The 22,921-nt window shown below is 41.3% G+C and overlaps 1 long non-coding RNA gene across 1 annotated transcript in view; it reads right to left on the bottom strand.

Annotated features, from left to right (window-relative positions):
* The window catches only part of LOC131382999 (uncharacterized), a 48,489-nt gene that overhangs the window by 727 nt on the left and 24,841 nt on the right, over window positions 1-22,921 (bottom strand). The gene's annotated exons all lie outside the window — the stretch shown is intronic.

Genomic DNA, 22,921 nt, shown 5'->3' on the forward strand with positions numbered 1-22,921 from the left:
GACTGTCCCCCAGACATGAAGAGAGGCCCTGTCACCTTTGTGAATATGATCATGCTGTTTCTATTATCTGAAACATCTCCTTTCCCTCACCTCCTCCAAATCCTGCCTTTTCAAGCTTCAATTTCCCCAATACACTCACTTGCTCAATTTCCCAAAGCCAAAGCCTCCCAAATGGTGCCATTTATTTTTTCAGCCAGTTTCAAAGCTATGAATTGGCAACACTTGCATCCAATCAGTTCTGATTTGGAGGACAGATCCCATGATCCAAACATAGTTGCCTAGCACCATGGCCCTCAGCACCACCATGAGCAGGCTAATGTTCCTAAGAATGAAACAGAAGTTGAAAAAGCACATAGCAAATTGAGCCTGATTTTTCCTTTTGCTTTTCTTATCACTGACAGGTCTCAAACTATCCTGGACTTAGTCAATTTAAAAAGAGCTTTGACCGGGCGCGGTGGCTCACACCTGTAATCCCAACACTTTGGGAGGCCGAGGCAGGCAGATCACCCGAGGTCAGGAGTTTGAGACCAGCCCGACCAACACGGAGAAACCCTGTCTCTGCTAAAAATACAAAATTAGCCAGGCGTGGTGGCACATGCCTGTAATCCCAACTACTCAGGAGGCTGAGGCAGGAGAATTGCTTGAACCTGGGAGGCGGAGGTTGCGGTGAGCTGAGATTGTGCCATTGCACTCCAGCCTGGACAACAAGAGTGAAACTCCATCTCAATAAAAAGTAAAATAAAATAAAAAATTTAGCCACGCGCAGTGGCTCACGCCTGTGATCCCAGCACTTTGGGAGGCCAAGGCGGGCGGATGACCTGAAGTCGAGAGTTTGAAAGCAGCCTGACCAAAATGGGGAAATCCCGTCTCTACTAAAAATACAAAATTAGCTAGGCATAGTGGCACATGCCTGTAATCCCAGCTACCTGGGAGGCTGAGGCAGGAGAATCGCTTGAACCCAGGAGGCAGAGGTTGCGGTGGGCCGAGATCACGCCGTTGCACTCCAGCCTGGGCAACAAGAGTGAAACTCTGTCTCAAAGGAAAAAAAAAAAAAAAAAAACAAGAAAAGAAAAGAAAGAAAAATAAAAAGAGCTTTAATCCTTTTTACAAAGTCCTGTTGGACAGGAACCCAGGTTCGAAACCTTGTCCTGTGGTGGCTACAGGAGGGATACTGAGACCACGTGGCCAAGGATGTCACCCAGGACAGCCTGGGGCTTCTCAAATCTATCCCAGAGCATGGAAGCACAGACTCAAGCAGCCTTCCTGGTGGCCTGAGGCTACCCACAAAGGTAGCTATTCCTGTCCCCACCATCCAAAGACTCAAGCGAATCCTTCTCCCCTTAAGGTAAACTAAGGCCTAACATCAGAGGAATTGGCTTCCAGACCATCCCTGCTACCTTCTAGACAGGTGTACCCAGTTAAGTCATTTAACCTCTGGGCCTCAGTTTCCTCAATCATAAACTACAGATCTAGCCCATACCTCAAAAGACTGTTTAAGGATTAGAGCTAATACATATATACATAAGAATATTGATACAAAGAAATTGATAGGAAACTGCTAGTTAGGGTTCCCCCTAGACAGCTGTTGGAAGTCCTAAAATCTAATGCAGAGTGACATCCATATAGACAGGAAGTCACCGGGACACAGCACAAATCCATGGTGAGCGGAATGTTGGACATTTTTGCATTGAAATCATGTCTTCTCTGCCGGTCTCCACTATCCTCAACATGCGCCATGCGCGCGCGTACACACACACACACACACACACACACACACACACGCACACGCACACACACACACACACACACATTGTCTCTCTACAGTCAGCCTTGCCTAAGCTGAATGGGACCTTCTCAGCCTGACCCCCTCAGAAGTCTTGTTTCTGTCATTGTCTCATACATCTGCCTTTTATTCTAGAGTCACTGCCATGGCACTTTTGTCCCTTGAGAATCCATATCCCCTTCTCACTGTCCTACAGATACAAGCAAAGAGTGCAGACCGGACCACAGCTCCCATTTCCATTCCCAGATTTCCTTTCTTGATGTGTCCCCATAGAAATCTCTCTTACTTCCCATCCGACCCCCTCTTGACAGACCCTCAGCCATCATTCCCCTGAAGTGGGTTCTTCATAAACTACTTTATGAGTGAACAAAAACTCCTGTCATTATTCACTCTCTTACAAGCTCTTTAAAAGAATGCCACCAACTCCCCTCCTGTCCTGGCCTCATCAGGAGACACGCAGCGCCACTATACAGGGCAGGTCAACCAGAAACAGAGCCGTAAAATCTGGGCAGCCCAGTTCAGCCAGCTACAAAAGCAGCGAACCTTGTTTTTCCTTCCAGCCTCACAACCCCACCAGGAAGACAGACCACCTTTAACTAGGTCAACCAAATTTCACAGTCTTCACCCCACACTTTCCCCCTTTATCATCATGGTTCTCAGTTCTTGGTTAGAGGCATTAAATTTATTGTGATGATTTATGTCTGGAAAAAATGAAAAATCTCATCAATTCTTGACTGAACTGAAGAAGACCTTCTTGTGTGGAAAAACGCACCATTCAGGACAGCAGGATAGCCTCGGACCATCTCGGCTGGGGGATTTTTCTAAAAAGAGTCCTAAGCTGGCTAGAGCTAAAATTTTGGCAACTTTGAGATAAAAGTCAGGACAGGGAGGAAAATGCTTTTGAAAAGCCCGTCTCATTTAACTCATGAAGAACCATCCGTCACAGGACTTGACCTTCTCACCCCATCCCTTCCTCTCTGCTTCCACAAATGACCAAGCGTAGCTTTCCTCTCGTGACCCTGCAGACCAACCCCTTGGTAAACAAAGAGGGATAAACAGCTGCCATATAAAAACATCTTGCTTGGACTGACTCCACTTGCCCCAAATGGTCTGCCTCAAAGTTGTCCCTTTGCTTTTACACACTGCAACCTAAAATCCAATGAGAAACAAGTTTCTTTGTAAGAAACGAAGCATAATACGTTGATGCAATATGAAATCTCATTCCACGGTATTGAGGATTTCACTGGGTTTAAGCTGAAAGACACCCTAACCCAAGGAGGCTTGTTGTCTTGTTTGCTTTAGCCTCAACCCTAAAGCTGCAAACACAAGGCTTACAAAATGAGGGGCTCTTGAACTGAATTGGAGTGTGCGTGTATTTATTAATAGACAAGTGAGAACGCACCATTATTCTCATTCCTGTGAAAATTTCACTCCACCTACACTTGTGTAACCAGGTCAAATCAAGCCTGAGTTATATGAGAACATGGATTCTAACTTTCACAAATACATAAAGTCATGACCCTTTTGTTTTGATATGCTGCCTGGTCCAGACAGGCAGAAAAGCCACCACTAAAACCAAGAGGTATACAAGACTTCACAATTTATTAAGAAGATTAGTTGGCTTCAGTTTGTCCACTAATGATTAGTCACTGAATGTGCATTCCCTTGGAAGCCTCAGAGGTCAGGTAACTCAAGGAACAGTTTGGTTTAATTTTGTTTCCCTCTTTCTTTTTGATACGTCACTGTGCTCTGGAAATTAAGGGCTGTTTTACCTACAACCATTCCTAACTATATTATACACAACGTGACAAGCCCACCTTAAATATTGTATGTTTATTCACTTTCCACTATATTTGTAGAACTGCTTGCTGTGAAATTACAAAGTTCATGGTTCAGCTGAACTTTTGAACTCAAGTGAGGATTTGACACAGCAAAACAATCTAAATGAACCCAACACGAAGTTTTCATAGTCGAAACTGCTTTTCAGCCTATTGTCTGGGGTAATTGGGTAGGAAAGTTCTTTATTGATGTTGTAAAAACTACCAGTTTAATAACAGGCAGAGGGAGTGGAGAGGAGATGAGTGGATGTACCTTGGAGCGTCTAAAATCACGCTTCTTTGCGAGTTCACTGAACTCTACCTGACCCCGTGAGGAAGGTCTCCCCAGGACAAACCAACAATTCTAAGGTTTGTGACCAAATGGCTGCAGCCTGCCAGCTCTCAATACCTCAGCGCAGAATGACCTTTCAAATGCCACACAAAATAATAAGAATATTCATTTAAGAAATAGTAGCTGCCACAATGCATTGAATGACTACCAAGTACCAGTACCAGGTACACACTTCTTCATTAAATCTTCACAAAAGCTACGCCAGGCTAGGATTACCATCTCCATTTTATAGATGAGGAAACTGAGACCAGAGACATTAAGCAATTTGTCCAAGATCACACAGCTGATCTCTGTGCCTCAGTTTCCTCATCTGCAAAACAGAAGTTGGACTAAGTAATCTCAGAGTTGAGGTTTTAAGTGCTGGCTTACATGCATGCGGCAGTCAGAGAGGGAAATTCCATGTGGAAGATAGAAGAGCTTTCATTCACTGTAATCCCAACACAACCTATGAAGTAAGTTGAGGTAGGGTAACCTCAACTTTATTGAAGAAATTGAGTTTACGTGGGTTAGTTGACTTGCCTAAGGTCACACAGCTGGCAGGAGCAAAGTTAGGATAAAATCCCAGACTCTAAACTTATGCTTCTTCCATCTCTTAACTGCAAAGTCAGTGTGATGTCTTTGGGTCTCAACCTCCACATTAAAAATTTTGATTGAGTTTGAGAGTGAAGGTTGGCAGGCTAAGGGTGGGAAGGAGGGTTTGTTTGGACTAAATATCAGAGTTATTGCTTTAGAGTTTTTATTCTAAAAACAAAAACTTCACCTCTTGGATTTGGGAGCAACTGTGTCCGAAAGCTCTCCTATGGAGTGGTGCTAACCCCTGCTATCCCTGGTCACATTGCCTTTGGTGTGACTGCTGTTGAGAAAGCCAATGAAGAAAACCTGCTGGACATTAGTAATTGAGAAAAAACATAAGATGCTTAGTCTAGTTATTTAGTAAATGCTTAACAAAGCTACCTATTACTACATTTTGGTTATTCCTACTTGAAAAATAAGAACACAAGGTCCTCCCACTCCACACCCTGGCCATTATCAATGTCCAACAGGATTTCTCCCTTATATTTTATATATGCCTAATACATAGCAATATGTAGATTTGGGGTTTTAAAAAATTTGATTATTTTGTGACACTTTATCTGTTTACATGTAGCTTAATTACTAGTTTATGTAGGTTTAAAGCTGCCATGTTATAGTTTGTATTCTGAATTGTCCTACCTGATTTACATTCCTTTTGTCTTCTTTCGGATTAATAAAATACTGTTTTATTATTCCACCCATGCCATCATTAGTTTGGAGATATGCACACTATATTAAGTTTTAGGGGCTACCCTAGTGCATTAGTCTGTTCAGGCTGCTATAACAAAATATCATACACTGGGTAACTATTTCTTACAGTTTGGGAGGCTGGAAAGTCCAAGACCAGAGTGCTAGTGGATCTGATGACTGGTGAGGGCCTGCCTTTTGGTTCATGGATGGTACCTCCTCACATGATTTCACGTGATGGAAGGGGTAAGAGGTCTCTCTCAGGTCACCTTCATAAGGGCACTACTCCCATTCATGATGGCTCCATCTTCATGATCTGTTCACCTCCCACCAAAGGCCTTACCTCCTAATACCATCACGTTGGTGATTAGGGGTCAACAGGAATTTTGGGGGGACACAAACATTTGGACCACAACACCTAGAGATTATAACGCTCATCCTTGATTTATCAGGTTCTAGTGTTATTTGATACTTTTACCCATTTCCTATTACTCTCTCCTCCATAATGTTATACCATGCTTTTGTATTTTAACTCTACATTTTGAGCCTCCTTAGATATTATAACTGTTTTATATGAGTAATACACATTTAGATTTACCACATATTTGCCTTTTTTCTTACTTCTTGAATCTCTGACTTTCCATGTGGATTATTTTTCTTCTGTCTGAAGAACACTCTTTTATACTTCCTTTCATGTAATCTACTGATGATACATTTCCTTGACTTTGGTTATCATTCTTAAATGATATGTTCCTGGCTTTAGAATAGCAGGTTGGCAGCTATTTTCTTTCACTACATTAAATATATAATCCCATTGTTTTCTGCCTGCCATTGTTTCTGTTGTGAAGGCATTCATTATATTTTTGAGAAGTTTAGTGTTTGTCTAAATGTTGCTTTCTCTCTAGCTGTTTTTTGTTTCCTGTTTTTGTTTTTCATTTTGTTGTGTTTTGTTTTTTTGAGACAGGGTCTCACTCTGTCACTCAGGCTGGAGTGCAGTGGCACGATCATGGCTCACTATAGCCTCAACCTCCCGGGCTCAGGTGATTCTCCCACCTCAGCCTCCCAAGTAGCAGGGACTACAGGGGCCCACCACCACGCCTGGCTAATTTTTGTATTTTTTGAAGAGATGGGGTTTTACCATGTTGCCTGGGCTGGTCTTGAACTCCTGGGCTCAAGCGATCCTCCTGCCTTGGCCTTTCAAAGTGCTAGGATTACAGGCGTAAGCCACTGAACCCAGCCTCTCTGACTGTTTTTAAGATTTTGTTTTGTGCTATGGTTTGAATGTGTCCCCCAAAGTTTATGTGTTGGAAATTTAATCCCCTATAAAATAGTGTTGAGAGGTGGGACCTTTAAGAGATGATTAGGTCATGAAGGCAGTGAATGGATTAATGTCATTATCATGAGAGTGGTTTGTTGTAAAAGTGAGTTTGGCACTCTATTGCTCTCTTGCACTCTCTTGTCCTTCTGCTTTCCACCATAGGATGACACAGCACAAAAGCCCTTCCCAGGTGTGTGTTCTTCCGTCTCGGACTTTCCAGCCTCCAGAACTGTAAGAAATAAATCTATTTTCTTCATAAATTACTCTATCTCAGGTATTCTGTTACAGCAGCACAAAACTGACTAAGACATCTTGTCTTTGGCTTTTTTTTTTTTTTTTTTTCTGAGATGGAGTTTTGCTCTTGTTGCCCAGGCTAGAGTGCAATGGCACCATCTCAGCTCACTCCAACCTCTGCCTCCCAGGTTCAAGCAATTCTTCTGTCTCAGCCTCCCGCGTAGTTGGGATTACAGGTGCATGCCACCATGCCCAGCTAATTTTTGTATTTTTAGTAGAGACAGGGTTTCATCATATTGGTCAGGCTGGTCTCAAACTCCTGACCTCAGTTGATCTGCCCACCTCGGCCTCCCAAAGTGCTGGGATTACAGGCGTGAGCCACCGTGCCTGGCCTTGTCTTTAGTTTTTAGCAGTTTTACTGTGAAGTATCCAGGTGTGTTTCTTTATATTTACCTGTTTGGGGTTAAATCTGTGACTTGATGATTTTATCAGTTTAGGAAAATTCTCAGCCTTCAACTCCAAATAATTACTTCTGCCTTGTCTCCCCCACTCTACTTCTGGGATTCCAAATACATATATGTTAGATCCTCTCATCCTCTATCTCTTACTCTCTCTTCTGTATTTTCTATCATTTCTGAATTTTTTATGTTTCATTCCAGATCTTTTTCACTGACGTATCTTTTACTTCACTAATTCTCTCTTCAACAATATCTATTCTTTATAAAACCTGTCAATAGTGTTAATAATTTGGGTTACTGTATTTTTCATTTCTAGGTTTTCTACCTGATTCTTTTTCAAATCTACCAAGTCTTTTATTAAGGTTTTCAGGTCTCTGACAAAATTCTCAATCTTGTCCTTTTTTCTTTGAATATTAAGCATAGTTATTTTAAAGTCTGTGTTCAATAATTTCAATATCTAGAGTCTATATGGGACTGTTCTATTATCTGTTGTTTCTTCTGATTTATTTTGTGTTGTCTTGTCTCCATGTGTGTCTGGTTATTTTTTATTGTGTGCCACATGTTATGTTTGTAAAACTATTTGTAAAATTATTTTGAGGGATAGGGTATTATCTTCTTCTAGAAAGGGTTTATATTTGCTTATTCCAAGTGCTTAGGGGCACTAGCAATCTAGGCTTACCCTAACCCAATTTCTTGGACTGATACCATTCAAAGCTGGGCAGAGACAGCCTAAAGTTCACCTTTACACCTAAGGTGTAGCCTCTCAAGATCTTAACTCAAAGAGACAGCAGTGGGAGGATTTAGCCAATCACTTTTTCAGGGCTTACATTCCAACTTTTGTTCCCTTACCCCCATGAGACTGTTAAAAGAAGAGGTCATTCTCTCAACCACCTCTTCCAGATTCCACAAATACCCTAAGTGCCAGAATTACCTTTCTGGATTTCCTTTTCTTGGATCTTGTACCAGTAGTTCTTCACTATCTCTATGTCTTTCTAATGTCTACAAACAGATTTTTTTTAAATATAGTTTGTTTAGCTTTTCTACTTATCCTCACCAGTAGGGTTGGTCCAAATTACCTATTCTATAATTATTAAGAGTGAAAGTTTTTTAAAAAGTATTTTTAATGTTCTTTACATTGAATTTGTTCTTTTTCTAGATTTTTTTTTACATTAAAATCCTTTTTCTTTTATATAGTGATAATCAGAGTGAATGAAAGTTTTGTGTTTTGTTTTTAATCCTATTTGACCAAAAATAATGTCAATCTAATAGCAGTTCCCAAAATTCCTTTGAAATGTTAATGAGTCATAAAATTTATAAATTCTGGAACACGGGCCGGGCACCGTGGCTCATGCCTGTAATCCCAGCATTTTGGGAGGCCTAGTCAGGCGGATCACGAGGTCAGGAGATTGAGACCATCCTGGCTAACACAGTAAAACCCCGTCTCTACTAAAAATATAAAAAATTAGCCAGGCATAGTGGCGGGTGCCTGTAATCCCAGCTACTCAGAAGGCTGAGGCAGGAGAATGGCATGAACCAGGGAGGCAGAGCTTGCAGTGAGCGGAGATCGCACCACTGCACTCCAGCCTGGACGGCAGAGTGAGACTCCATCTCAAAAAAAATAAAAAATAAATAAATAAATAAAAATAAATAAATTCAGGAACACCTACATTATTATAATAAACCTATAGAGTGGGCACTATTATTATTTTCACTTTACAGATGAGGAGACTGCTTCACAGAAGTTTTATAATATAATTTCCAGCCAGGGCTGGGTGCCGTGGCTCATGCCTGTAATCCCAGCACTTTGGGAGGCCGAGGCGGTGGATTACCCAAGGTCAGGAGTTTGAGACCAGCCTGACCAACGTGAAGGAAACTCATCTCTGCTAAACACACAAAATTAGCTGGGCGTGATGGTGCCTGCCTGTAATCCCAGTTACTCGAGAGGCTGAGGTAGGAGAATCGCTTGAACCCGGGAGGTACAGTGAGCCGAGATCACGCCATTGCACTCCAGCCTGGGCAACAAGAGTGAAACTCCGTCTCAAAAAAATCCCAGCCAGAAGCAGTGGCTTACGCCTGTAATCCCAGCACTTTGGGAGGCCAAGGCGGGTGGCTCACCTGAGGTCAGGAGTTTGAGACCAGCCTGGCCAACACAGCAAAACCCCATCTCTATTAAAAATATAAAAATTAGCCAGGCATGTGACACACACCTGTAATCCCAGCTGCTCAGGAGGCTGGGGCATGAGAATCACTTGAACCTGGGAGGCAGAGGTCACAGTGAGCTGAGATTGCACCACTGCACTTCATTCTGGGCTACAGAGTTTTGTGTTTTTTAGGGTTTTTTTTTTTTTTTTTGAGATGGAGTCTCAAAAAAAGTTTCATAAAATAATTTCCTTAGGATTATGCAAGTAAGGGCTAAGTCAGATTTTAAATCCAGGCTTTATCTTATTTTGGCAATTGGGGTTAATTTTTTAAGTTTTAAATTTTGGTTAAATGTACACAATATGGTTTGGCTCTGTGTCTCCACCCAAATCTCATCTTAAATTGTAATCCCCATGTGTCAGAGGAGGGGCATGGGGGGAGGTGACTGAATCATGGGGGGCAGACTTGCTGTCTGCTGTCTTGCTGTTCTTGTAATAATGAGTGCGTTCTCATGACATCTGATGGTTTAAAAGTGTATGACCCTTCCCCCTTCGCTCTCTCTTTCTCTCCTGTCACCATGAGAAGACATGTCTTGCTTTCCCTTTGCCTTCTAACATGATTGTAAGTGTCCTGAGGCCTCCCCAGCCATGTGGAACTGTGAGTCGATTAAACCTCTTTTCTTCATAAATTACCCAGTTTTAGGTAGTTCTTTAGAGCGGTGTGAAAACGGACTAATACAATTCATAAAATTTACCATTTAAAAATGTATAGTTCTGTGGTATTAAGTACATTCACACTGTTATGCAATTATCATCACCATCCCTCTCTAGAAGTTTTTCCTCTTCCCCAACTGAAACTCCATACCAATGAAACACTAATTACCTATTCTCACCTCCCTCCAACCCATGGTAACCACCATTCATCTTTCTGTCTCTATGAATTTGACTACTCTAATCACCTCATGTAAGTGAAATAATATAGTATTTGTCCCTTTGTGACTGGCTTCTTTAACCTAGCATAATGTCTTCAAGGTTCATCCATGTTGTAGCATGTGTCACAATTTTCTTCCTTCTTTTTTTTTTTTTTTTTTTGAGACAGACACTCTGTCACCTAGGCTGGAGTGTAGTGGCGCCATCTCGGCTCACTGCAGCCTCTGCCTCCCAGATTCAAGCAATTCTTGTGCCTCAGCCTCCTGAGTAGCTGGGATTACAGGCATCCACCACAGTGCCTGCTAATTTTTGTATTTTTAGTAGAGAAAGGTTTCACCATATTGGCCAGGCTGGTCTCAAACTCCTGACCTCAGGAGATCTGCCCGCCTCAGCTTCCCAAAGTGATGGGATTACCCGCGTGAGCCATTGCGCCCGGTCTTCCCTTCCTTTTTAAGGCTGAATATTTTATTGTTGTATATTTCATCCCTTTGTTTATCCATGCATCAGTTGATGGACACTTGGGTTGCTTCCACCTTAACTTTTTTATTTGCGACTTATTTTATTTGCAAATTTGAGTATGTTCATTCATCTATTCATTTATTCATTCATTCAACAAATATGTATTCTTTCCTATTATAAGCTCAGGGGGTTTATAGCTATGACAAGATAAACAAGGTTATTACCCTCACACAGATTTTATACTGGTGGAAGAAGCAGATGATAGACAAGCAAGTGTATAAATTATCAAAAATCACACAGTATGATAAGTGATATGCATAGAATTAAAATAGAATGACGTTATAGTTAACAAGCTGGAGGCTACTTTCGACAGGGTGCTCAGGGAAAACATCTCTGAAAAGATAACATGTGAGCAAAAATTTGAATGTAAGAAAGGAGCCAACACCAGGCAAGGTGGCTCACGCCTGGGGTCTCAACTACTCAGAAGGCTGAAGTGGGAGGACTGCTTGAGGCCAGGAGTTTGAGACCAGCCTGGGCAACACAGTGAGACCCTGTCTCTAAAAAAAAAAAAATCAAAATAAAAAGATAAGCTGGGCATGGTGGCACATGCCTTGTAGTTCCAACCACTCAGGAGGCTGAGGCACACTTGGGTCCTAGTGGGTGAAAGGGAGAATGGGGATCAGGTAGGAGTGGTAGGCAATGCTTTTTAAGATAGGATAGGGAGTTTTGATTTTTTTCTTAGTAGTAGTAGTAGTTTTTCTTAGTAGTACGATAAGTAGTTTTTCTTAGCAGTATGATGCCCTACCCAGATCTTCTCAGCATTCATATCTAAACAACAAAGTTTGCTTACTGCAAACACCGGTGCCTGTCTGCCTGAGGACTGCATGCAAAGCAAGCCAGAAGTTCCAGGGATCGATGCACCTGGAAGCTGCTCTCTGGTAAGGCATTGGTGGATAAATACCACCAGCACTGCTGGATAAATACAGGGAGTTGGTGGATAAATACCCTACCCTGTACTTTTGTTGGGATAACTCTGAGGCATGGCCTTATTCTCTCTCAGAGTTCCTTGGCAGGACTGAGCTCCAGGTGTAACTTGTAACTTAACACACCTTATTTGGCTTCCAGGTTTCACTTCTCTACTCCCTTGCAGGTGTTTCCTGGGATCACCTCCCAAATAAACTATTTGCCTTAAAAACCCTTATATTGGAACCTGCTTCTGAGGGAATTCAAAGCAAAAAGATAGGAGTCATTAAAGGAAATATAATTGTATTTTTAAAGAATCACTTAGGAAGTTCTGTCTGTTTCTAATTCTGTCTCTAGTTCTGTCTCTTCCTATTAAAATTAGACACTGGACAAAAAAAAAATAACAGTTCAAAGTCACTAGAGAGCGATAAAAAAACAGCAGAAACTGGAGGAGACAGACACTTAAGAATGGAACTGAAATGGATGAAATCTACTTTTATATAAAGTTTCACCTGAGGGCATTCCTCGGTCTGAGCGACGCAGAACAGAAGGGGCTCAAGCCGAAAATATCAGTTTTATCAGGCTGAGGAGTCAGAGTTTGGAATTCAGGGCTGTCATAGCAGCTGAAAATTGAAGGGAGAAATTCCCAAAACAGTGAGTCACAGAAGGGGAGCATCAAATTTTCCATAGAAATTCTCCTTCAATCCTTGACTAACCCCTGAGCTGTGTATGTGTGGGGAAGACAACAAGAAGCCCAGTGGAAAGCAACAACTGAGAGACTGAAAAAGACTGAGCAGCTATGCAGTGCTGGGGATCTGGAGTTTGAAGTTCAAGTCCCAGCAAATCACAGATAGTTGGTAAACACTCCAAGTCTTCCACTGAAACCCAGAAAGGCCATATTTAGGAGGAACTTCAATCCTTAGGGGTAAGGATCACAGCACAGTGTAAAGGCTATGTTCTAGACCTAAGGGCAAAGTCCAAATAAACCAACTCTAACAAACCTTATGCCATGCCTTCACAGGATCAAGGTGATTTGTCTGCTGGAACTACATTAAATCACTACTACTTAAAGAAAGAAAACAGAACACAGCAGCCATATGCAGAAGATTAAAACTGGACGCCTTCCTCATACCATATACAAAAATTAACTCGAGGTGGATTAAAGACTTAAATGTAAAACCCAAAACTATAAAAACCCTGGAAGATAACCTAAGCAATACCGTTTAGGTCATAGGCATGGGCAAAGATTTCATGACACAGACACCAAAAGCAATTGCAACAAAGGCAAATTTGGCAAATAGGATCTCATGAAACGGAAGAGCTTCTGCATAGCAAAAGAAACTATCATCAGAATGAACAGACAACCTACAGAATGGGAGAAAAATTTTTTAAAATTATGCATCTGACAAAGGTCTAATATCCAACATCTATAAGAAACTTAAACAAATTTACAAGAAAAAAATTAAAAAGTGGGCAAAGGACATGAACAGTTTTCAAAAGAAGACATACATGTGGCCAACAAACATATGAAAAAACTCTCATCACTGATCATTAGAGAAAGGCAAATCAAAACCACAATGAGATACCATCTCACACCAGTCAGAATGGTGATTATTAATTAAAAGGTCAAAAACTAACAGATGCTAGTGATGTTGTGGAGAAAAACAAATGCTTATACACTGTTGATGGGAGTGTTCAACCGTTGTGGAATTAGTTCAACCATTGTGGAAGACAGTGTGGTGATTCCTCAAAGACCTAAAGACAGAAATATCATTCAACCCAGCAATCCCATTACTGGGTATATACCCAAAGAAATATAAATTGTTCTACTAAAAAAAACACATGCATGCATATGTTTATGACAGCTCTATTCACAATAACAAAGATATGAAATCAACCTAAATGCCTATCAATGATAGACTAGATAAAGAAAATGTGGTACATATACACCATGGAATACTATGCAGCCATAAAAAGGAACGAGATCATGTCCTTCGCAGGGACATGGAAGGAGCTGGAGGCCATTAGCTTCAGCAAACTAACACAGGAACAGAAAACCAAATACCACATGTTCTCACTTATAGGTGGGAGCTAAGTGATGAGAACACATGGACACCTAGAGGGGAACAACACGCACTGGGGCCTCTCAGAGGGTGAAGGGTGGGAGGAAGAAGAGGATCAGGAAAAATAACTAATGGGTACTAGGCTGAATATCTGAGTGATAAAATAATCTGTACAACAAACCCCCATGACACAAGTTTACTTATGTAACAAACCGGCACATGCACCCATGAACTTAAAAGTTAAAAAAAAAAAAAAAAGAAAACAGAACCCAGAATATCTATGATGTACCACTGTCAAGCAAAAGTTACTAGATGTATGAAAAGGCAGAAAAATGTGATTAAGACACGAAAAGAAATAAAAGCAGTCAATAGAAACAGATCCAAAGGTGACCAAATGTTGTAATTAGTAGACAAAAACCTTAAAGTAACTCTGATAAATATGTTACGGAATTTTATAGGAAAAGGGGAATATAATTGGTGAGAAATGGGAAATTTCAGGAAAGATATGGAAACTCTAAAAAAGAATCAAATGAAACTCCCAAATATGAAAAATAAAATATTTGACATAAAAATTTATTTAAGATTCACAGTAAATTTGGCAATACAGTAAAAAGATTTGTGAACTTGACAGGTTAACAGAAATTAAACAAGGCTGGATGTGGTGGCTCAGACCTATAATTCCAGCACTTTGGGAGGCCAAGGTGGGCAGATTGCTTAAGCCCAGGAGTTTGATACCAGCCTGGGCAACATGGTAAAACCCCATCTCTACAAAAAAAAAATACAAAAATTAGCTGGGCCTGGTGGTATGCACCTGTAGTCCCAGCTACTTGGGAGGCTGAGGTGGGAGGATGACTTGAGCCCAGGATGCAACGGTTGCAGTGAGCTAGGATCATACTACTGTACTCCAGCCTGGGTGACAGAGACAGACCCTGTCTCCAAAAAAAAAAAAAATTAGCCAGGCATGGTGGCAGGCGCCTGTAGTCCCAGCTACTCAGGAGGCTGAGGCAGGAGAATCACTTGAACCCAGGAGGCAGAGGTTGCAGTGAGCCGAAATCATGCCACTGCACTTCAGCCTAGGCAACAAGAATAAAAACTCCGTCTCAAAAAAAAAAAAAAAAGAAAGAAAGAAAAAAGGGGGAAAAAATTAAACAAATTGAATAACAGAGAGAAAAAGATTGGAAAAAAAACGAGTCATGTTGACCCATCAGAAAGTATTAACTAGCCTAACATACAGGTAATTGGAATCCCAAAAACTAAGAGAAAAAAAGGAGTGGGTAGAAAAACATACAAATTTGAAGTAATACTGGGCCAAATTTTTTTCTTCTTTGATTAAAAGCATCAACCCACACACTGAAGACATCAAGGGAACCTCAGGCTGAATAAAATCAAGGAAAGCCACAATTTGTGATTAAGATGAAGATGCATATTATAGTCCCTAGAACAACCAGTAAAACAATAAAACCAAAAAAAAAAAAAGCTAAAAATTCAATATAATAGAATGAAATACTGCTTTTTTTTTAAGTTAGTTCCCCAAAAGACACAAAACTAGGAACAGAGAAACAAAGAACAGACGTACGAATAGAAAACAAATAGCAGGATTAGAGACTTGAACCCAATCATATCAATAATTGTATTAACTATAAGTAGACTAAACACGCCAATTAAAAGTTAGATATTATTAGATCCAACTGTGTGCTGTTTACAAGAAATACACATTAAACACAAATTGAAAGAAAGAAAACAATTATTGTACAAACACTAAGCATGTTAATATCAGATAGAGAATACTTCAAGACCTTTGACATGGATTACCAGAGATAAATACCAGAGATAAAGAGAATTACTTGAAATAAAGAGGGACATTTTACAATAATTAATGAAGAAAATATAACAGTTTTAACTGCATATACACCTAGTAATGGGCCTCAAAATACGCAATGCAAAAATTGACAGAATTAAAGGGAGAAATAGATAAATCCACAATTATGTTTGGAGACTGTAACACTTCCTTTCTCAGTAATTGTCAGAACAAGAAGACATAATGTCAGTAAGGGTATAGATTGAAAGAACATTATTAAACAACTGGGTCCAACTGACATTTGTAGAGCACTGAACAACTGCAGAATACAAATTACCTTTAAGTACACACAGAACATTCACCAAGACAGGCCAAATGCTATGACCCAAACTTTGAATATTGGACATTTTCTGTTCTTAAAAAGTCTCCTACTACCCATCCCTATTGCTCCTCCCAACTGCACTGCAATTGCCACCCCCTCTCTTTTCCAACCTCTTTTCTTTCTTTTCCTTTATGATGATAATCGATTTTGTTGTCATATTTGTTTCCTTGAACTTTGCTAACTCATGCTCTCATTATCTCATCTTCTACCTGAAGAGGCATATTGAGTTATTTTCTTGAACAAAGACGGTTTCCTCCCTGAGGGGAATTTTTGTTCCCCGTGATTAAAAAAGAAAATTGTCCCCAACCTTCAACTAAACTTAATTTTTTTTGTGGAGGGGGCAGGGACAGGGTCTCACTCTGTCACCCAGGCTGGAGTGCCGTGGCACAATCATGACTCACTGCAGCCTCAAACTCCTGGGCTCAGGTGATCCTCCCATCTCAGCCTCCCCAGTATCTGGGATTACAGGCGAACATCATCATGCCCAGCTAATTTTTGTATTTTTTGTAGAGACAGGGTCTTGCTATGTTGTCCAGGCTAGCCTCAAACTCCTGGCCTCAAGCAATCCTCCCCGCCTCGGCCTCTCAAAGTGCTGGGATTATAGGCGTGAGATACCACGCCTATCCTAAACTTAATTTTATGGGCAGATTATTTCCTCATGGCAAGAGTTCTGGCCAAAAGATTCCTCTTTGGAGGACTCCATGGTGATTTGAGGTTCTCTTACTCTCTCTGCCCACCTTTGGGTGTCCACCATAGCTGAGCTGGGAGGAAACACTCCCAGACTCACCAGAGTACACTCAGCTCATAATTTGCTTTCTCCCATTCCTGCCTTGAAAGCTATTGCCTTATTTCAGCCATGAGTGAGTTTCCCAGTGGCGGTCATCCACTCTATGACGATGTGCTTCCCCAGAAGAGGGAAGTGGCGGATTCCCAGGAACCAGCAGTAGCAGACAGGCTTGGCTCATAGAACAGACAGCGTGGCTCCTTCTAGGCGGAGTGGGAAGCAGAGAGGCCAAGCCACAAACAGGAGCGCCTCATCAGACACTGGGCACACACAAAAGCAAAGGCCAGGCCTCCCACATTCACACCATGTGTGGGGGCCTCCTCACACAGGGCAGCCCACGTGGGGAGCAGAGCCACCAGCAGGAGCCTCTCCATGTAAGATGTAGCCTGAGAATTCTGACCTACCCACTCGAGGAAGCTCCAACTGCCAAAGGAATAGCCTTTCCTAAGGGAACAACATGCTAATCATGCAAAGACAAGAGACTTCAATACGTCTTCCTCCCTTGGAAAAGTCAAATTTTTAAAATATAGACTAAGAAGAATGGTAATTCCTATGTAATTTCCAGATATTTTGCTAAATGGTTTGTGTGTATATTATTTCTAATTCTTACAATAATCTCGCATGTGAGGTGTCATTATCCTCATATTATAGACAAGGAGATTGAGGACTTGAGAAATTAAGAAACTCACCCCAAGAACACAGTTAGGACATGGTGGAGAAAAGGATAAACTAAAAGATTATTTGTCCTAAAATCTACATCACACTACTTTTTCAAGAATTCCCTTAGAAGCAACAAAGACTTTTGTTAAACAAACACATTCTGTAATCCTGAAAGAAACTCCTTCCGGCCACTTGTGGAACCTCCCAACTTCACAGATACTCTTGCCTAGCTCTCATCCCATCCAGTTCTCTGTTGTCTCTTGCCCAGTTGGCTTCTGGACATAACCTTGTCTTTCTGGCCCTCTACTTGTCCAGTTTAATACTTCCTGCTGGAAAACATGAGATGTATTTTTCTAGGCTCAAACTTCTGATATCCTTCTAAGGTCTTCCTTTTCACTTCTGGTTTTTAGTCAGAAGAACATGCCTAGATCCAATGGGACTCTGACAATTGACAGTTAAAATACCCAATGAAAAATTTAGCCCCTTCCATCTCTGGAGCACACAATGAAAATGATCTTACAAAGGCCACCCATTAGAAGCCCACTACCGCAGAAGTTACCCTTATTTTTTTTGACTTTATTCTGTAGAGCAGTTTTAGTTTCACAGCAAAATTGCGAGGAAAGTATAGAGATTTTTTTTTACATACCTACTTCCCCCACATGCATAGTGTCCCTCATTATCAGCATCCCCCACTGGACAGGTACGTTTTTACAACGGATAAACCTACATTAAAACATTATTAGCACTGGAAGTCCATCATTTACATTAAGTTTCTAGAGTTACCTTTTGAAAAAACAAGTCTTATGTCATACTCTTGCTTAAAAACGTCTACTGGGCCTCTGTAACTTAAGCCCACATTTCCCAGAGTACAGACCATTATGATCAAACCATCTTCTTCAGCCCTACCTCTCTGTTACCATCACATTGAATTTCCAGTCTTTTGTATCTTCAGGCATTTGCACTTGTTGTTTTCTCTAACAAGAAAACCCTTTCCCTGTGCCTGGAGAACTCAAGGCCCCATCAGTCTTTCCTGAGTGTTCCCATGGCTTTTTGCTCATATCCCATATCAGGGGTTCATTGTCTTTCAGTTCAACAAAGGCTTCATGAGCACCAAGTGCTGGAAGAAGAGCTAGGCTTTGGGCCATGAAGATGAGTGAGCCAGAGTTCCTATTCTTGAAGAGCTCTCCCAACAATGAAAGTGTATTAGTCCGTTTTCATGCTGCTGATAAAGACATATCCAAGACTGGGTAATTTATAAAGAAAAAAAGGTTTAATGGACTCAACAGTTCCACATGGCTGGGGAGGCCCCACAGTCATGGCAGAAGGCAAAAGGCACGTCTTACATGGTGGCAGACAAGAGAGAATGAGAGCCAAGTGAAAGGGAAAACCCTTTATAAAACCATCAGATCTCATGAGACTTATTTGCTACCACGAGAACAGTATAGGGGAAACCACCCCATGATCAATTCTCTCCCACCAGGTCCCTCTCACAACATGTGAGAATTATGGGAGCTACAATTCAAGATAAGATTTGGGTGGGGACACAGCCAAACCATATCAGGAAGCAATAACACCAATGCTACTATCAAAACACATTGTTTTAGTCCATTTGCATTGTTATAAAGGAATACCTGAGGCTGGGTAGTTTATAAAGAAAAGAGGTTTATTTGGCTCATGGTTCTGAAGACTTTATACATAGCATAGTGCTGGCATCTGCTTCTGGTGAGGCCTCAGGAAGCTTACAGTCATGGCAGGCAATGGGAGCCAGCATGTCACATGGCAAGAGAGTGAGCAAGGTGGGGGGTGTGCCACATTCTTTTAAACAACCAGATCTCACTTAAACTCAGAGTGAGAACTCACTCATTACTGTAAGGAGAGCACCAAGACATTCATGAGGGATCCACCTCCATGATCCAAACACCTCCCACTAGGCCCCACCTCTAACATTGGGGATTACATTTCACATGAGATTTGGAAGGGGCACACATCCAAACCATGTCACTTATCTATCAGAAAAGTGAAATAAAATTTGCAAAGAAAAGAAAGGTTAATCCAGTCTGGAGAAGTCAGGAAAGCCATCATGGAGGTGGAAGACCTAAGCAAGATCTGGCTGAGTATGAATTTGTTGATAAATGGGGTAAGCAGGGAACTGGTGGGGAGAACATTTCACAAGAATATTATCACGTAAAATCAACAATGTAAGCATGAGTGTATTCCTTAGCATTTGTTGAAGAGAAATGAGGTTGGAGTTTGTGTTAGTTCATTTTGCACTATTATAAAAGAATATCTGAGACTAGGTAACTTATAAAGAAAAGAGGCTTTTTTTTTCTTTTTGAGATAGAGTCTCACGCTGTCACCCAGGCTGGAGTGCAGTGGCACGATCTTGGCTCACTGCAACCTGCTCCTCCTGGGTTCAAGCAATTCTCCTGCCTCAGCCTCCCAAGTAGCTGGGACTACAGGTGTGCACCACCACACCTGGCTAATTTTTCTATCTTTAGTAGAGTCAGGGTTTCACCATGTTGCCCAGACTGGTCTTGAACTCCTGACCTCAGGTGATCTGCCTGCCTTGGCCTCCCAAAGTGCTAGGATTATAGACGTGAGCCACTGTGCCTGGCCAAGAAAAGAGGTTTAATTGGCTTACTGTTCAGCAAGCTATACGGGAAGCATGGTGCTGGCATCTGCTTGGCTTCTGGTGAGGCCTCAGGGAGCTTTTACTCATGGCAGAAGTTGAAGCAGGAGCAGGCACATCACATGGCAAGAAAGGGAGCAAGGGTGGGAAGGAGGTCTCAGACTCTTAAATAACCAGATTTCACATGAACTCGTAGAGCAAGAATTCACTCATTATTGTGAGGGTGGCACCAGCCCATTCATAAGAGATCTGCCCCCATGACCCAAACACCTCCCACCAGGCCCCACCTTCAACACTGGGGATTACATTTTAACATGAGATTAAAGGGGACAAATATTCGAACCATATCATAATTGTTTCACCTATAGAGTGCATTACAGAATTCTGTGCCAGATATGTACTGAGAATAAATAGAATAAAAAATTACTATGTAAAATATAAAATGGGCCATAATATTTCTTCAGCAAAGGAAAGGTGATCACAACCTGCTCTCTTGTGACCACACATCAAAACTAACTTTTGGAGCAAAAGCATTACAAATGAATTCTACAAATCCGAATGTAGTATTGCAGCAGACACAAAGAACAGAATTTAGTAAGGCACCTGAGGTGGTTGTAGATGTGGCACTTTATAAGCCACATGGATCAATTTGAAAAATAAATTAATCTCTTAATAAGAGAAAGTACTGTTGCCAAAAAATGAAAGAGAATATGTAAATGGAAGGCAACAATTTTTATCAAATTATGCAGAAAGATGAAAGTGAGCAATATTAGAAGTTGCACTTTGCCTCCAACTGACTTTATTTTTTTGAGACGGAGTCTCGCTTTGTTGCCCAGACTGGAGTGCAGTGGCATGATCTCAGCTCACTGCAACCTCCACCTCCTGGGTTCAAGCAATTTTCCTGCCTCAGCCTCCCGAGTAGCTGGGACTACAGGCGACAGGCGGGCGCCACCACCCCTGGTTAATTTTTGTATTTTTAGTAGAGATGGGGTTTCTAATTTTTACATTTTTAGTAGAGACAGGGTTTTGCCATGTTGGCCAGGCTTGTCTCAAACTCCTGACCTCAAGCAATCTGCCCACCTCCACCTCCCAAAGTGCTGGAATTACACTGCGCCCAGCCACCTCCAACTGACTTTTACTCCTACTTTGCTGCTCTTGTAGCTGCACAGGTATGCAGTTAGGGATTCATTACTGAGCACAGAGAATAATACAGAGTCAGAACCAGGCTCAGAGTGTGCCCTGACAGAGATGCTAACGCTGTATGCTTAAACAATAAGGATTTCTTTTTTCTTTCCTTTTTTTTTTTTTTTTTTTTTTTAAGATGAGGTCTCACTCTATCACCCAGACTGGAGTGCAGTGGCGCAATCTTGGCTCACTGCAACCTCTGCTTCCTGGCTTCAAGCAATTCTCCTGTCTCAGCCTCCTGAGTAGCTCGGATTACAGGTGTGCGCCACCACACCTGGCTAATTTTTGTATTTTTAGTAGACACGGGGTTTCACCATATTGGCCAGGCTGGTCTCGAACTCCTGATCTCAGGTGATCCACCTGCCTCAGCCTCTCACAGTGCTGGGATTACAGGCATGAGCCACCGTGCCTGGCCTAACCAATAAGAATTTCAACATATGAGTGATTTGGTGACAATATTCTAGTTAGACATGGGGCTTTTTCAAAGAACACTATTTTTACTTCAGTTGTCTATCTAGAGTAGTTTTGTGAGGGTTAATAGAGCTGCCAGGGAAGTAAAAGCCATGTCCACACCCCTGCCACACAAGCCATCTTAGGTGGCACCCCTGCTATCAGTCACCACCCAGCTTTTCAAAGGAATGGTCTGCACCACTGCCTCTCCTTCCCACATCTCCCCTTCAAACCAGTTTCTACTCCCTCCACTGAGACCATTTTCTTAAAGCTCACCAACAACCTAAGTGGACAAAGAAAACAGGGTTTTCAGCTTTTGTTCTCTTCAGCCTCTCCATAGAATTTACATCCTGACCACTCCTTCCTTGCTAAAACTCTTCCAATACTTCTATAATAATAAATCATGTGGTTCTTCTTAAGCCTTCCTTTTTCTTATTCTCCATTCTCCACTCCGTATGCCATATATACATAAGAGTTTTCAAAGTTAAGGCTTGACTTATCTATGCTTCTTCCAGTCACCTATGCTTAAGGCTTCAACTAACACCTTTGTGCAGAGGACACTGAAAACTTCCAGCATTTTAAAGACTCCAAGCAGCTTTTTTCTGTTTCTTGTTATATTACCTTGTTTAGGATTTATAGTCCAATGCTGGTAATAGAGATGATATTGACATCCTTGCTTATTCCTAACTATAGTGAGAAGATTTCTAATGCTTTCTCACTTAGACTTATTAATATAGGTTTCTAGTCAATACTCTTTTATCAGGTTGAGGACGTTATCTTCTATTCCCATTATGCTAAAAATGTAATGTTTGTTTGCTTGTTTTGGGCCGTGTGTGTGTGTGTGTGAGAGAGAGAGAGAGAGAGAGAAAGTACGCATAATATAAAATTTACCACTGGTAACATTTAGTATATGTATAATCTTTTGCAATCATCACCACTATCTAGTTCCAGAAAATTTTCATCACCCCGAAAGGAAATCCTGCACCCATGAAGCAATCTTCCCCACTCCCCCCTAATCCCAGCCTCTGGCAACAATTAATCTGCTTTTTATCTATACATTTTATATTCTAGAAATGTAATCATACAATACGTGATTTTGGTGTCCGGCTTCTTTCACGTAGCATAATATTGTCAAGGTTCGCCCATACTGTAGCATGTATCGGTACTTCACTCCTTTTTATGGCTGAATAATATTCTGTTATCTGGATATGCCACATGTTGTTTATCCATTTGTCAGTTGATGAACATTTAAATTGTG

Source organism: Hylobates moloch, unplaced genomic scaffold (assembly GCF_009828535.3).
Source record: "Hylobates moloch isolate HMO894 unplaced genomic scaffold, HMol_V3 SCAFFOLD_3, whole genome shotgun sequence".
NCBI classification, from domain to species: domain Eukaryota; kingdom Metazoa; phylum Chordata; class Mammalia; order Primates; family Hylobatidae; genus Hylobates; species Hylobates moloch.